Raw genomic sequence first — 15,190 nt, 5'->3', positions numbered from 1 at the left:
CTATTTATTTTCCCCATTTATTTGCCATGAAGTCATGGCAAATGTCATGATATTAGCTTTTTGAATATTAAGTTTTAAGTCAGCTTTTTCACTATCCTCTTTCACTTTCATCAAGAAGCTCTTCAATGCTGTTCTCTCAGATCATCCCACCCTTGCCTTCTCCCATAGAGTCCAAAAGTCTGTTCTGTACATCTGTGTCTCTTTTTCTGTCTTGCATATAGGGTTATCATTACCATCTTTCTAAATTCCATATATATTCCAGGTTGGATGCATGAGGCAAGTGCTAGGGGCTGGTGCACTGGGACGACCCGGAGGGATGGGATGGGGAGGGAGATGGGAGGGGGGTTCAGGATGGGGAACACATGTAAATCCATGGCTGATTCATGTCAATGTGTGGCAAAAACCACTGCAATATTGTAAAGTAATTAGCCTTCAAGTAATAAAAATAAATGGGAAAAAAAAAAAAAAAGAAGAAGCAGCTCTTCAGTTCCTCTTCACGTTCTTCCATTAAAGTGGTATCATTTGCTTGTCTGAGGTTGTTGATATGTCTCTCAGCAATCTTGATTCCAGCTTATGCTTCATTCAGCCCAACATTTTTCATGATGTTCTCTGCATAGATGTTAAGTAAGCAGGATGACAATATAGAGCCTTGACACACTCCTTTCCCAATTTGGAACCAGTCTATTGTTCTATGTCTTTTTCTAACTGTTGCCTCCTGACCTACATACAAGTTTTGCAGGAGGTAGGTAAGTTGGTCTGGCATTCTCATCTCTTTAAGAATTTTCCAGTTTGTTGTGATCCACACAGTCAAAGGCTTTAGCATAATCAATGAAGCAAAAGTAGACACTTGTCTGGAATTCTCTAGTTTTTCTGTGATCCAACAGATGTTGGCAATTTGCTCTCTGATTCCTCTGCTATTTCTAAATCCAGCTTGCACATCTGGAAATTCTTGGATCACATACTGCTAATGCCTAGCCTGAAGGATTTTCAGCATAATCTTGCTAGCATGTGAAATCAGTGCAATTGTACAGTAATTTGAGCATTCTTTGGCATTTCCCTTCTTTGGTATTAGAACGAAAACTGCCTTCTCCAGTCCTGTGGCCCCTGCTGAGTTTTCCAAATTTGCTGGCATAATGAGTGCATCACTTTAACAGCATCATTTTCTAATATTTGAAATAGTTCAGCTGGAATTCTATCACACCCACTAGTTTTGTTCATAGTAATGCTTCCTAAAGCCCACTGACTTCACTTTCCTGGATGTCTGGCTCTAGGTGAGTGACCATATTATCATGGCTAACTGGGTCATTAAGAGTTTTTTTGTACAGTTCTTCTGTGTATTCTTTCCATCTTTTCTTAATCTCCTCTACTTCTGTGAGGTCCTGACCATTTTTGTCCTTTAATGTGCCTACCCTTGTATGAAATCTTCCCTTGGTATCTCCAATTTTCTTAAAGAGATAACTAATTTTTCCCAAATTAGTTTTTGGGGATAATTTTTCCCAAAAAATTTGCATCATTCACTTAAGAAGGCTTTCTTATCTCTGCTTGCTATTCTCTGAAACTCTGCACTCAGTTGGGTATATCTTTCCTTTTCTCTTTGCCTTTCACTTCTCTTCTTTTCTCAGACATTTGTAAGGCCTCCTCAGACAACCACTTTGCTTCTTACAATTTTTCTTGTGGACGGTTTTGGTCATCATCTCCTGTGCATCACTTTCTGTCGGCTCCAGGACGGCCAATGGCAGCAGCGAGGCCAGGGTGCCCTCTACTCCCGGGCGTTATCCAACATCAGCTCCAACCTGCCCCTGACTCCTTTTCCAGCTCCTCCAGCAGGGCCTTTGTCTCAACTCCTGGCCACATGTTGATGGATACTGGACTGCCAGTGAAGTTTTGAACACTCAACAAGGACCAACAATGGGACGACCAGCACACCAGTCACATCATCCAGCTATGTTGAGTGTCTGAAGGGCATGTCCCAGCTAGTTAGGTTCTGACCAAATGCAGTCCACTGCAGAAAGGAATGGCAAACCACTTCAGTATTCTTGCCTTGAGCACCCCATGAACAGTATGAAAATGTTCTTTTTTTGATTGTTACAATCTAGTAAGAGTAAAAACTAAATCTAGCTTCGTGGTATGAGATACTTTAAAAAAATATATTTACTACATTTATCTTCAGAAGTGATAATAAAATTATGCAATAATTGGTTGACATAAGCAGACCTTAATGTTCCTGTGTACACATCACCTTTTACTTGCTGAGGGTGAAATTTGGACAGCCACTGTAGAGAGGCTGGGGCAGCCAGGAAAACTAACTACACTCAGTGGCTAGTTATATGAATATTTCAATATTTTTACACTAGTCATGCTGTCCTATTATCAGTACTAAATTTAATTATTCTATATTCAGAATTTAAGCATATGAAAGTATTTATTAAATATAAATGCAAGTAGCTTAAAACCAAATTCTTTTTAAAGATATTTCTAAGAATACCATTTGCAAGATGCATTGAGACCAGTTACGTGTCAGTGAGTAGAAATTACACCCATCCGTTAACAGATAAACTATTTGAGAACACTTCTAATAAAAATAAAACTAAACTAAACTAAAATAAAATAAAATAAACTATTTGAGAACACTTCTAATAAAAGAGTGCTACTTGCAAGTTGAGTTGAAAATATTGTTATAAATAACTAGTGATATATAAAACAATGTTATGGCTAATTGTAACAGTGAATGAAAGTTACATGTATTCTTTAATTCATATAGAGCAAAAAAAAAATGATGTGCATATAAGATGAAATAACGATTTTGAAACAAACTGAATAAGGTATGTACAATCAGAAACAGAAATTGTATGTGTTTACCTTGATAGGTTTTAAACTATGAAATCAAACCTAACAAATGGTCTCAATTCTCACACTTTGAGTTTAAAAGTGATGCGCAGAAATCTAACTTCTGGAACTGTAGTCGTGTTTGAGACATTCATTCAGATGAGCTTAGACTCTTCATTCCTGAAGTGTTTCCTTCAAGGTGTTTACAAAATAGTAACTGTGTAGCCACACAACTCTCAAGTAGCTCTGTTGTTGTTCAGTCACTCAGTTGTGTTGATTCTTCAAGATTCCATGACTCTTCGAGACCCTCAAGTAGCCCTGTAAGATATGAAATAGAAATCACAATTTTATACATGATTAAATGCCAGCTTTCATTCTAATCCCAAAGAAAGTCAATGCTAAAGAATGTTCAAACTGTTGCACGATTGCGCTCATCTCACATGCTACCAAATTAATGCTCACAATTCTCCAAGCTAGGTTCAACAGTACATGAACCATGAACTTCAAGCTGGGTTTAGAAAGGTCAGAGGAACCAGAGATCAAATTGCAGGCATCCAGTGAATCATAGAAAAAGGAAGAGAATTCCAGAGGGGAAAAAAAAAAAACAAAAATGATTTCTGCTTCATTTACTAAGCTAAAATCTTTGACTGTGTGGATCACAAAAATCTGAGGAAAATACTTCAAGAGATGGGAACATCAGACCAGCTTACCTGCCTCCTGAGAAATCTGTATTCAGGTCAAGAAGCAACATTTAGAACAAGACATGGAACAATGGATTAGTTCCAAATTGGGAGAGGAGCAAGTCAGGGCTGTATATTGTCACCTTGCATATTTATCTTATATCCAGAGTACACTATGTGAAATGCTGGGCTGGATGAAGCACAAGTTGGATTGCTGGGAGAACTATCAATAACCTCAGATATTCAGAAGACACCACCCTCATGGCAGAAAGCAAGAGAAACTTAAGAGCCTCTTGATGAAAGTGAAAGAGGAGAATGGAAAAGCTGGCTTAAAATTCAACATTCAAAAAACTAAGGTCATGGCATCCAGTGTCATCACTTCATGGCAAATAGATGTGAAAACAATGGAAACAGTGACAGGGTTTATTTTCTTGGGCTCCAAAAATCACTGCAGATGGCGACTGCAGCCATGAAATTAAAAGATGCTTGCTCCTTGGAAGAAAAGCCACGAGAAACCTAGACAAAGTATTAAAAAGCAGAGACACTAATTGGCCAACAAAGGTCAGTCTAGTCAAGGGTATGGTTTTTCCAGTGGTCATGTATGGATATGAGAGTAGGACTATAAAGAAAGCTGAGTGCTGAAGAATTGATGCTTTTGAACTGTGGTGTTGGAGAAGACTCTTAAGAGTCCCTTGGACTGCAAGGAGCTCCAACCAGTCCATACTAAAGGAGATCAGTCCTGAATATTCATTGGAAGGACTGAAGCTGAAGTTGAAACTCCAATACTTTGGCCACCTGATGTAATGAGCTGACTCATTGGAAAAGACCCTGATGCTGGGAAAGATCAAAGGCGGGAGGAGAAAGGGATGACAGAGGATGAGATGGTTGGATGACATCACCAACTCGATGGACATGAGTTTGAGCAAGCTCCAGGAGTTGGTAATGGACACGGAATCCTAGCATGCATGGAATCACAAAGAGTTGGACACACCTGAGCGACTGAACTGAACTGTACTGAACATGATTAATAAGATTTTGTTTGTTTTAACTATGGCCCAACCTGTTAGGTGAGCAATGCTTCAAAGAATTATCTATTTACTGCATGACATTAGCAAAGGATTGAATAATTTATTTGAAGTAAAATTTCCTGCATTTATTTGGAGTAAAATTGATACATTTTAACACTTGCATTTTTATGTATGTGCAAATTTCATACATTCTGAAAATATTTTATCATGTTAGTTTTGGTCAACACAAAGAGCCCTGAAATGATGAGTGTCTATACATTAGAATAGGTTCTGACTCATTTAGAAGCTCTATTACGGATGATAATATCTTTTGTTTGATATACTCCACTTTTAATCTGTTCTCATATATCTGCTTGCACTTATACACATACTGCTTACCTTTACACTGAACATGTTCTTACTTTTCCAAAGTTCTCAACATAGTTGCCTAATTAAACACATGCCTCATTTCATATGCCTTTCTAGACTTAGTCATTTTGTGTGACTTACAAATAATAAGGAAGGAATATACATGGATTGGAATTTGCTTGTCCTAGCAACTTTGTCAAGGGTATTTTGAATCGCCCCTTCAAATGTTCCGTCTAATGGCATAGTAATTGTTTTCATGAATTTTCCAGTGAACTATGAAGTATTCTCTTGTCAGGGCCCAGTCTTGTGAGGGACTCCCTCATTTAATCCAGAGCTGATATTGAAGTGTTTCTCCCATCCTTTTTATTCAAAAGGTATGAAAAGATGAGGAGAGATAAGATGCAAATGAGTATCATTAGTACCCTCATTATTTTTATCATCAAATATTTATTGATATTTGTCCTTTACCCAAAGCAATAAGGACTATTGTAATGATTTTAAAAGCCCCTGTCCAATCTTGGAGTATTTATAGGCAGAAAAATAAAGCATCAGCAAAAGTTCCTTGGAGAGCTGTTGAAAATACACATGTACTATATGATATCCCCATAAAATCTTTCCCGACAATGAGAATATTAGCAAAACAGTTATTAAATGCTTAATCCATCTTATTTAACCCAGGATGTGGTATATTACATTCTTATCAACTGCTAATCCAACATTTAGTTATGTAGGGTACCTCTTGAGATCAGTATATAATCTAATTACACTTGTTTTATGGTATTTGGAATATAAATTCAAACTTTTTTTTTCAAATTTTATCTTTGTATTATCTAGCATTTGCAGTTAAATATTGTAAAAATAACTTACTTCTTATATTTGGTATTCATATGCCCAACTGTTTCACTATTTTTGCATATCTGTCATATTTTCAGTTCTTTCTCTGATAATTTCAACTTCTGTTTAATGTTTAGGTCTCATTCCATTGTTGACAGTTTTTCTTGCTTTTATTGAATGCCTCATAATTTTTTGTTGATATGGGTTGAAAGAGCAAGACTGTGTTTCCCTGGATTATTACTTAAAGAATGGCATTTGCCTGATGACCAAAATGGAAACATTGTATATATCAGTTGAATTCTTTTAAGTATTGTCAATAACAAAATAGCTTATTATAAAATTCTCATTTTGATTTAAAGAAGCTCTTATTTTTAAAATGGTTACAAGTGGCAATTTTAATTTTCACTTATTGACTCATAAATTCATTAATTGTGTGATTATTGTGTGACTGTATTAATTGTATTAGGTTAGTCATAAACATAATTTTATTATGTAAGTTGTAATAACTAAATATTACCACTATTTGAATATATTAAACAGGAAATAAGATTATTTGATCATTGGAAAAGTTTTGTATTTGATATTTTGCATAAAGTAAAAATAGATAAGTATAATCTCTGTTCTCCAATAACTAATAATCAAGTATAAAAGATAAAACAATGATTCAAGTATAATTTAGGTATAAACTGTTAAATGTTGTTAATTTTTTCCTTAGCTGGTATCAGTGGAAATTTATGAAATAGGCTAGAATCTTGATAAGATCTAAATTAAAAACAGGTTTTAAACAAGCTGAAATGGAGACATAACATTCCAGGCAGAACCATCAGGAAAAACAAAATAAACAAGAATATAGGAAAATACAGTGTTTAATTCTAAACTAGTTTTATAAAAGCAGGTGGTCCTCACATCTACCTGTGTTTTAGAACCATCTAGAATTAGTTTTCTTTTTTAATGTATTTTCTTAGGCCTACTTCTCAGAGACTCAGAATTAGGAAGCTGTGGTTTCAAAAACTCCACAGGTGATTCTATTATTCAACCAGGTTTGTAAACGAGGGGAATGGCATAGTGAGGATGCCAGAGGAATGCTAAGAAAGGCAAGATTGACTCGGATTAAGAAGAAAATATTTATTTCAGGAAGCAGTAAAGACTCCATGAAATATTTTGTTAGGATAATACATGTAAAATGATTAGGAATCAGAAAATTGACTTTGGAAAGCTTCCAAACATATAAAACTAACCAGTGGGGAGAAGTTAAGTGAAGAAATCTTGGAAAGAAAGTAAGGGAAGGAACAGACATTGGAGAAGAATTAGTCAGAGCAAAAGAGATTGATGATACATAGAGAGAGATACAGATTATTTATTTGCATATATTATTTGTGGCATAACAGTGTGCAGACAAGTACATGTCTTAATGAGCAGGCTTCTCAATTTATGATTTGATGGCTTATTTCTGCAAAGGATTCTTTAATTTCTGATGCAAAAATCTTCAATAGAGAGGCAGGTATTGAGGCAGTCTAGTCAAGAGGATTTTGACCCAGGCAAGGACATGGAAAATCTCTGAATTCCATAGGTAACCATCTACTCTGCTTAGGAATGGCGTTGCCTATGCTACTAATAAAATTGAGAACTATCATTTTAGAACAGCAAATTGAAAATTATTCCAAATATAAATTATTGTGCCCACAAAGCAACCCTCAGCAGTGAAAACACAGAATCCTTACCACTGGACTGCCAGGGAATTTCTGCGAACAAACAAAACTAACATGAAATACAAGATATAAACATACACACACACACACAACAGCAATGTGTTTACCTAACATAGATTTCAATGAATGCCATACTGAACCAGATATAAAATCCATGCCCTCAAGGAGGGATTAAAATGGGGAAGAAAGGAAAAGAAAATAAAAAATGAGTGAATCTTGTAGAATGCTAGAAGGAGATTGCTTGCTATGGTGAAAAAATGAATATCAAACAGAATAATGGTGATTACGGGTGAAGGGGAAGCAATTTTAAATAGTGTGGTCTCCTTGAAAAAATGACATTTGAATAAAGGTCTGAATAAATAAAGCAGTGACTCATAAATATCCATGGAAAGAAAGTTCTAGAAAGAGGAACAAGGTGTTTGAGGCAACACATGGAAGTCAATGTAACTATAGCAGAGTGGCCAAGGGTGAGGGTAGCGCAAGATGAAGTTAAAAGGTGAAAAAAGGACCTGATTTTTATGATACTGAAGGACCATGCTATTAAAAATGAAAAAGGTAAGCATTTAAAGGTCCAAAATGTTTAGATCAACCAATCATTACATTCTTATCCTCTCTGGAGGCTAGTTGGGAAGTCAAAGCATAACCAAGGTTTAATTAATGAATAAAGCATCGGGTGAAAAAGTTCCTAAGGTAATGTGCTCCAGCTACACTGAGACAGCTTGCCTTCTACAGAGAGGAGTCTCCTGTCTCCAAAAAGTACTGGATACACCTGCACAATCCTGCCCCTCACTGCCACTTCTAAGCAAAATACATCATTTCCTCTTAACTGAAATTTCACCATTGATTTTGCCAGCACTGTACACAGTCCTGCAGAGGAACAGTTCACTTACCTTCTTAACTGGAATAATATGTTTCTAGAAATATCTACATAAGCTATTTAACATAGCATAACTGTAAAACTTTTCTTAGGAAAATAATAGTAATTAAGTGTTAAATGTGTACCAGGGCCCTGGGCTAGTTGTTTTTTTGTTTGTTTTTATTTTTTTAAATGTTTTCATTTATTTTTATTAGTTGGAGGCTAATTACTTTACAATATTGTAGTGGTTTTTGCCATACATTGACATGAATCAGCCATGGATTTACATGTGTCCCCATCCTGAACCCCCCTCCCACCTCCCTCCCCATGTTTTAAGTACATGGTTTTACTTTGTGTGTGTGCATGTTAACTGGCTTCAGCATATCCAGCTCTTTGTGACCCTATAGACTGTAACCTGCCAGGCTCCTCATGGGATTCTCCAGGCAAGAAAACTAGGATGGGTTGTGATGTCCTCCTCCAGGGGATCTTCACTACCCAGAGATCTAATCCAAATCTCTGACATCTCCTGCATTAGCAAGCAGATTCTTTACCACCAGTGCCTACTGGAGAAGGAAATGGCCACCCACTCCAGTATTCTTGCCTGGAGAATTTCACGGACAAAGGAACCTGGCATGCTACATACAAGTCCATGGAGTGGCAAAGTGTCAGAAACGACTAAGTGATTCTCCAACCAGGAAGCTTGGCTTTACTTTATTATCCCAATAACACTAATATCCCAATGCACTAACAGATGATCCTCAAAAGAGAGAAGTTTCAATGATTTTGTCTGCACTAAACTTTACTATTGTCACAAATATCTGCCATTTCCTAATGGAATGCCATTAATTCCTATCCCGTTTATGTTGTCTTTGGCCATGTGACATGGATTGGCAAATTAAATATATGCAGTGGATTTAAGAGTCTTTCCTGGTGCCTCGGGCAGTGAAGAATCCTCCTGCAACTTAGGAGACGTTAGTATGGAAGACCCCCTGGAGAAAGGAATGGCTGCCCTCTCCAGTATTCTTTCCTGGAGAATTCTATGGACAGAGAAGTCTGGCAGGCTACAGACCATAGGTTTGAAAGAGTCACACAATCACTGAGTAACACACACATGCACACACACACACACACATGCACCATAGATTTAAGAGCCAGTGTTATACCCTTTTCCTTCTTCAACAGTGGTGATGATCTCCCAGATAGAGGATGCTCCATTAACCTGAGTCCCAGCATGAAGATAACATAGACTGGACCTGTAGCTCCCCTTCATCATGAACTATGACAAATAAACCTGTGTGCCATGTGTCATTGAAACTTAGAGAAGCATGTTCATTGTTAAATTTATTACTGCAACCTAATGTAGTCGGTCATGCCTTTTTTATCTAAATACTAAATTTAAATCTTGGTGGCAATTTTAGATATTGATGTATATTTGACCAGTGTACATATATTAATTTTATGGTATCTTTACTATTCAAAGTTCTGTATAGATAGTGACAGTTATATTAAAAAAAAAAAAAAAAAAAGATGTAACCACTAAATAATAGGATTTTGACTGAAAAGCTATCTACAGAGAGAATTTCCAGAAATATATATTTTTTTCATTGGAAGTTTCAATTGCAATAAATCACAGACTGTTGGTGTGACTACTCTAAATAATGGTCACTTAAATCAAACTTCTGATATGGCATATAAATTAATAGTTAAAATGTCACCATGTGAAATGGTTGTCATTCTTCCAAGAGCACTGTCCCCAAGCTTTTACCTGCTATCCAAACAAATACTGATAGTCTTTCAAACTGTTTGAAACTATTTATTTGAATATTTTAAGAAAAAAAGTTGGTCTCCAAAAACACTAAGTATTAAGTCAAAGTTAGATTGCATTTAGAAATCTTAGTTAAACTTTAAATCATCTGCTAAGACCAATATAGAAAGATTCAAACTTTTAGTATCTGCAAATAAGGATCATTATCAAAAAAAGGTATGAATTAGTATTCACAGTGACAACTTGGGGAAATTCATTACTTCATCCATATCCTTAATATGTTCTCCAGGAACAAATCATTTAAGATTAAGTTTATGTTTTTCTTTCCTCATGCACTTTACGTTAGTCTGTGTGTTCATAGACTTAAGAATGTTTAACCTTGAAAACTGTTTTCTTTCACTCCAAGATGTCAAATTATCTTTAATGGAGGGGGTCTTTATTTCTTGGTGAAGTTTTTTGTAATGAACAAACTTTGGAGTTTTGCATTTAAATAGTCTAGCATTTTATCTTGTCTCTTCTCATGTAGGCATTGATTGTGAGGTAAATACAGATGAATGCCTGTCAAAGCCCTGTCTCCATGATGGAACTTGTGTTGATGGCATCGATCATTACACCTGTGACTGCAAAAGTGGGTTTTCCGGAACACACCGTGAAGAGAAGGCAAATGATTGCCTCTTACATCCTCGTCGACATGGCAGGTAGTTATTTTTATGTTTCTGTTATTAAATATAAGAAAGCACATGTAACTCAAAATATTTAAAACAGAATGTCAAAAGGAAAAGTTGATGAAGGTAATTTTAATTATGCTTTTTCATAAAACAAGAGTTAAGTACAGTTAAAATGACAGATGCTGCCTGTTTAACAACGCAATATGCTGATACATTTTCTCTGCCCTTAATTCTACTCATTAGCATAAAGTAATTTTCCATAAATATGGATCAATTAGGCTTTAGTAATCTTAAAGGTAGTACTCACAGTAATAGAAATAGCAGGTAGGATGATGAGAGAGTATATTACTTGCTCTGTAAAGGAATAATGCCCTACACTTAGTATTTAAAATGTTCTTAAGTAGACTAGTTCTTTCAGCCCTATGTGCATATAAAGCATTTTTTTTTTACTCTCTTTATGGGATTGTATTCTAAGTATTCTACTCATGGATAGAATATTAGTTTATGAAAATCTGGAGTGGGGCTATTTCTAGGAAACGCAGTTGGCAAGGGAGAATGACTCATGGGACACCCAGATGCCTTTGCAGCATTATTTTTTGTTTCCCAGTCCTTCTACAGACTCTGTAAGCCAGGGAAGGAGGATGAAGTTCATTGCAGTGTAATTTGGCCCTAGCTGGCTACAGTTTCCTACATAAGCCCTAAACATATTTTTTATCTTTTAAAACTTTTTTTTTTTTTTCTTTCGATCACCATAGGGAAGATGGCAAAAATGAAAATTGATTTGTTCTTTCAGTCCAGTCACCTTGAAGGATAAGAAAGCGGAAACACATCCTGCCTTATTTGCTCATGAGAATGTGTGTGTTTATTTTTCACCTGAACTAGAAAAGAAAAAAAAAAAATTAAATCGTGAGCTCTATTGAATTATACTTTGTTTTACTTATTTAAAAATGTAATTCTATGTTTCAGATGCATAGATTTCATTGATAAGTATCAATGTTCATGTGACACAGAGTGGAGTAGCTCAAGATGTGAGATCAAAATTAATGTAAATCTTTATATTTTCATTAAATTTAAAGTAATTTAAAAGAAATATAAAAGTTACCGAATGTCTGGTCTTCTCCAAAAGTCCTTGACATTTGGACCTGCCCAAAACACTGAATAATGAGCATAGTATGACCTTAGACCTTTTGGATAGGACCAAATGTCCTGCGGGAATCAAACTATTTACTTTTTTCTCTTGGTTTAAGAGTCATTATTTCAGCAGACACTGATGATTTAAGTGCTCTGTCTTTCACCTTTCCCTTGGATTTTTTTTTCTTTTTGGAATCTTCACTGGCTCCAAACAAAACTAAAAATCACAGCTTCTTTCATCTCCCCCACCCCATCTCTTGCTATCATAAACTCCTGCAATCTGGAGTCCTCATTCAACTAAATCCTGGAAATGATCACTGTTCAAAAAGAGCTTAGGAGGTTTATGATCTGCCATCTGCATCCCCCTTTCTGATATTAAGATACACAGGTGTCTTCGGATGTGTAGGGAAGGGAGGGGATTAAATTGATCCATATACCACAAGGAGAAAATAAGTACCAGATGAACATGCCAAGGGATGGGTACATTTAGAGAACCTCAATACCTGTAAATGTTCTCAGAACCCTTCTTCAAATCTTCAGGAGAACAACTTGATATGATAGACACATGCTGTTTTATGTATAATGCCGCATCTGCTGAGAAGTTTTGTTTACTTGAAGTTTAAGACCATTCTTGGTGGATGAGAATCTCATGAGTTCTCCTGGATGATGGGAAGTTCTCCCAAATTCCTCTTGGCTGACAGTGACGTGGTAAAGGAAGCACTCCATTTTGTGAAACTCTGGACATTTTATTTAAAGCCTTTGTGTCTCTTCCCTTTATTAGTAAAATATAGTTCCTATTTCACAGAGTCATTCTATGATGACACTCATAAATGTGGGAGCTACTTAGGAAATGATTCTTCTGGAGGGAGAAACAGAATTGAACAGCTATGCTGCTAGCTACCTGCCGTGTGAAAAGTGAGTGTGTCGCTTGGTTGTGTCAGACTCTTGGCAACCCTATGCACTGTAGCCTGCCAGGTTCCTCTGTCCATGGGAATCTCCAGGCAAGAATGCTGGAGTTGGTTGCCATTTCCTTCTCTAGGGGATCTTCCCCACCCAGGGATTGAACCCAGGCCTCCCAAATTGCAGGCAGATTCTTTACCATCTGAGCTGCTGTGTGCTCTAGGACAAATTTAGAGATTGTAAAGAATCTGCCTGCAATTTGGGAGGCCTGGGTTCAATCCCTGGGTGGGGAAGATCCCCTAGAGAAGGAGGACATGGAAGCAACCTAGATGCCCATCAGCAGATGAATGGATAAGGAAGCTGTGGTACATATACACCATGGAATATTACTCAGCCATTAAAAAGAATTCATTTGAATCAGTCCTAATGAGATGGATGAAACTGGAGCCCCTTATACAGAGTGAAGTAAGCCAGAAAGATAAAGAACATTACAGCATACTAACACATATATATGGAATTTAGAAAGATGGTAACGACAACCCTATATGCAAAACAGAAAAAGAGACACAGAAATACAGAACAGACTTTTGAACTCTGTGGGAGAAGGTGAGGGTGGGATATTTCAAAAGAACAGCATGTATACTATCTATGGTGAAACAGATCACCAGCCCAGGTGGGATGCATGAGACAAGTGCTTGGGCCTGGTGCACTGGGAAGACCCAGAGGAATCGGGTGGACAGGGAGGTGGGAGGGGGGATCGGGATGGGGAATACGTGTACATCTATGGCTGATTCATATCAATGTATGACAAAACCCACTGAAATGTTGTGAAGTAATTAGCCTCCAACTAAAAAATAAATAAATAAATAAATAAAGTAATTATTGATATAAAAAAAAAATCTGAAACCATGTTTTAGCTATTGAATGAATGCAATCATAGTAACTACTTCTTAAGTTGATGTGAGAATTAAATTAGATAATACAACTCACACATTTTATGACATTTTTTAAAAGCCTAATTATTTATTTGGCTTCCCTAGGGATTCAGTTAGTAAAGAATCCACCTGCAATACAGGAGTTCACCTGTAATGCAGGAGACTCGAATTCAGTCCCTGAGTCTGGAAGATCTCCTGGAGAAGAAAATATTCCAGTTTTCTTGCCAGGGAAATCCAAGAGTCAGACATGACTTAGTGACTAAACCAAACCACCAATGATTGATTGACATTACACTGATTTGATTTTAGATAGTGCAAGTCATACTTGGTGTGGAAAAATAGATACTGTAATTAATGAATTCCCTGATAAAGGATGGAGGTGGCATATATCTTGCCTTCATTATTGCATATATTGCTTCAATAATCTCTAAATCCCTATCTCTTGAGAGTACAAATGTAGCATTCTTCTTCTGAATTAAATATATAAAGAAATATTTTCTTTCATATATGAATTTGTATTAGCTCATATACACACACAATATTATGTGAACAATTGTCAAAATGCTACCTATTTGCTTCTAGATGATTTTTCTTATTGTTTTTATCTTAACATAGACCCATTATGTTTCTTTTTCAGTAACTTTGGCTTTCACTGAGTATGTCTTAGGGACCACTCCATTGTAATACAGAACCCTGGCTCAATCTATGGAATAACTATAAAGTGTTCTGAATCAGTGTTTTGAGAAACCACACATATTTAATGAGACTGTGGGCATGTCCAATGCAATGAACATGGATTTAGGAAAAATATGGGAGATGGTGAGGGACAGGGAGGTCTGGGATGCTGCAGTTGATGGGATTGCAAAGAGTCAGACATGGCTGGGCAACTGAACAACACACAAATGGGCATGTCAGCTTCCCTAGATCCTATCAAATGAAATGTCTCTTTTTTTATTTTTTTAAGTACTGATTAATTTGATGAGGAAAATGTAGCATGTCATTATTTTCATGTATATTTTTCTGGATTATTTTGAAAATTGAACACATTTCCAGGTTTCCATATGCTACATGCATTTCTTTGTTTGGACCTTCATATTCAGAGTTTTTGACTGATAGTACTTTTCTTTTGATGTGCCTGCCCTGTCTTTTCAAATTTTATATATTACTTAAAATTATGCATAAATTCCTCTAGATACTGAAAAATTACAGATCTAAACTAGAGTCTGACCTTTTTTTTTTTAATAAAACTTTCAAATTTTGAGATTTTCATTTTTTTTTTTACCTTCTTTCTCTATGACACTACGCTTTTCCTCTTTTAAGGTCTTTTCACACAGCAATATTTAAGTCATTTTCTTATATTTTCATCTAGTATAATTTTAGGATTATCAACACTTTTAGTACTTTAACCCATAGTGAATATTTTTATAAATGATAAAATAAATCTAATTTAATTTTTTTTTTCAAAAATATAATTTTCCGAAAACTTTTACCAAAATATCTATCATTTCTA

Source organism: Dama dama, chromosome 28, assembly GCF_033118175.1.
Source record: "Dama dama isolate Ldn47 chromosome 28, ASM3311817v1, whole genome shotgun sequence".
NCBI classification, from domain to species: domain Eukaryota; kingdom Metazoa; phylum Chordata; class Mammalia; order Artiodactyla; family Cervidae; genus Dama; species Dama dama.
Note: the sequence above shows the minus strand (reverse complement) of the source record.